This window comes from Corvus brachyrhynchos, unplaced genomic scaffold (assembly GCF_000691975.1).
Source record: "Corvus brachyrhynchos isolate BGI_N302 unplaced genomic scaffold, ASM69197v1 scaffold523, whole genome shotgun sequence".
NCBI lineage: Eukaryota > Metazoa > Chordata > Aves > Passeriformes > Corvidae > Corvus > Corvus brachyrhynchos.
In genome coordinates this window covers 1,692,699-1,695,474 of record NW_008237265.1, presented here as the reverse complement: position 1 = coordinate 1,695,474, position 2,776 = coordinate 1,692,699, and the positions used below count along the sequence as shown (strand labels likewise).

Sequence of the window (2,776 nt, the reverse complement as noted above, 5' to 3'; positions counted from 1 at the left end):
TCTTCCTCACCAGTCTCCACAAAAATGGCCTAAAGGCCAACACAAGCACCAGGTCCTAGGGGCTCTCACAACAGACCATCTTTTCCATAACTCCCAAAAAAACTATTCTTACTTCCACTAATCCATGCACTTGTATTGTCCTAGGAGACTACTAAAAATTATCACTTTTATATCAATATCACAGAAGTGTCCAATAACCAGAGTAGTTAAATGAACTTTGTTCAGCTGAGACAATTCAAATGAGATTTCATCCCTTACCCTCAATAAATGTACTCCCTGGTTAAAACCTAAAAACACCTGGTACTAAAGCTTGAGCTAATGGCTCTTCTCTGAACTCTCAATGGCAAAGTATAAAAGCTGTTGTGCACAAAGAAGGTATTTTTGCTATCCCTGTTCTGTTCACAGCTTGTACAGACCCAGTATTTATTCTTTCCCCAGGAGCTGTAACCAGTTAGTAATTGAATAGAAAGAAGCAAAACTGATGGAACACTTTAATGTATTTGCAATGTCAGGTTTAAACAACTGGAAGAGAAAGTAATTAATGTATTATTCCTTTGCTCCGTGGCGAGACTGACGTCCTTGGTTCTCTTGACATGCTGATCACCAAATTCCAAATAGGATTTCATGGGTAAGCTGGAACTGGTGTTGCTGATGGATTATTCTTGGGGATTTAAGTATGAATAAAGACATCAGTTTAGATAGATCTGGACATCTTTTGGGGAGAAAGAGATTCCCTAGGTCTTACCTAAATAGCAAAGTTTTCCCCTTGCCATGGTCATTTGCAGCTGGCCTTTCTCTGGGAGCTTGGCTTGGCTATTCATGTGTTCCTGTCCTTGCTTTTGTTTCTTATGTCACTATCTGGGCTTTAGCAGCAGATTCAGCTGATAATTATATCAAAATCACAATCAGCCTGCTTCCATGTGACTGGGAAGCTTGAGGAACAACTTCTCTTCATCTATTGTCCTTTTCTGCGCTGACTGCCAGGCCCCTTCACACTCTGGAATGAGTGTGAGGCCTTAGTCTCTGAAAAGCCCTGAAAGTGGATTTCAGTTGCACAACCTCCAGAGCCTATTGTTTTTTGTCTCTTGGTATCCCTAATACGTTAAGCTGCCAGTTTAAAAGGGGAGATTAGAGTTTAAATTGGACTGGCTACTGTTGCTTGCATTGCCAAATGGCACACAGCCCCCCAGCTCCAAGGCTCAGGGCTCCAAGTGGTGGCCACTGGACCGTGGCAAAGGAGGGGAGAGGCTGTTTCTGCAGGTGGGATCCCAATGTCAAGACAACTCCTCACAGGTAACACAGGTGCTCAATTTGCATTCTTTTTGGCTGAAATGAGTTGCCAACTGGTGCGGATTTTGGCTAAAAGGAACTGGGCAAATCATGACTGTGAACCACTGCACCCCTGAGCCCTGGGTCCATGTACCCTTAGTGCTGTTCTCTCAGTCCTGGGATTTTCAGCATAACTCTTCTTTCAATGCCCTATGAATTAAACTTTACAATATGTAGAGTCGAGCCCTTCTTTTAAACCCTTATCCTGGTACAGTTCTGTGTTTAATCAGATGACTCTTTAATGTGTTTTCTCCCTTCCATGACCAAGGCAGGAGGGGGCCATTCAAATTTCAAACTTCATAGTCCAATTCAGGCAAAACTGAGCTGCCAAAGCATGCTGCCAGAGTTTATTTTTGTTTTGACATGAATCACATCTGAAAGTAATACATACAGGGATGGTATCTTTACCACAATATGTAAAGGAAAGGCTCTGCCTATCCGTGTCCAGAACTGACCCCACATGACTGGAAGTTGAGTGGGAAGCAGCTGTAGTATTTCATTTATCACTTAATACCTACAATCATGTCCAAGGTCAGTGCTCAGTCACCTTCTGCTGAGGTGAGCAGTAAGGGATGAAAGTTGCTCCCTTTCCTCTTTTCTTCTCCAAAAGCTACCTTTTCTCCCTGTCTTTAGAAAGTGTTGCAATAAAACAGAAGTAAATGTTTTAAATTGCTAATATGGTCAGATTATATAATTTCCTCTGCCCTTTTCTGAAAGGGTAATTAGGAGGAAGGGCACTCAACCTGCCCAAGGACTTTTAAAAGCATTTTTATTATCTTCCTTTTTGTGGGGTTTTGATGTGTTTTAAAACATTTCAGATAATCATTAGAATTATTCCCACTTGGATCAGAACTAATGGCACTTACCAAGGCACTGTGATAAAAGACTTGAGCAGGGTGATGCAGGCTACAAAATGATTGAAGTAAATTAACTGAGTGAAACTTCAGAGGATATTTGAAGATACTTAAGTTTATGAGCACTATACAGAACAGCTGCTAAGTCATGACTTTTATTGGCACAGCAACTGTAAGGAAATACACTTCAGCTAGCATGGGTTGTCTCATGAAAAGCCTAAAATCTGACCTGTCTCTAAGCCTCCTTAGGTACAAAAGCTAGCTAAAATCCCTTTGCCAAATCCAATGTCAGAAAAGTCTTTTTTGCCACACGTTAGCCTAATACTATTCTGAATTACCATAATATTAAAAGCAACCTGTCACTAAAACCCTTCAAACTGGTCCAGCTTCTCTGCCAAAGAGGCCCAAGAAAGTATGATTTTCTTCAGCTTCACTTCCTATGCTTTAACATTTAACTCAGCCCAGGGGTGAGTTGAAATACTTGGGTCAAGCACAAGCAGGAACCACAACCAATACAGAGATATTATACTAACTTTGTCTCTCTCTATTGCCTTGGATAAGTTTTTACTTCTCTGGACTTTTAATTTTCCCTA

The 2,776-nt window shown here is 41.1% G+C and overlaps 1 long non-coding RNA gene across 1 annotated transcript in view; it reads right to left on the bottom strand.

Annotated features, from left to right (window-relative positions):
* The window catches only part of LOC108445770, an 18,181-nt gene that overhangs the window by 1,570 nt on the left and 13,835 nt on the right, over nt 1-2,776 (bottom strand). The gene's annotated exons all lie outside the window — the stretch shown is intronic.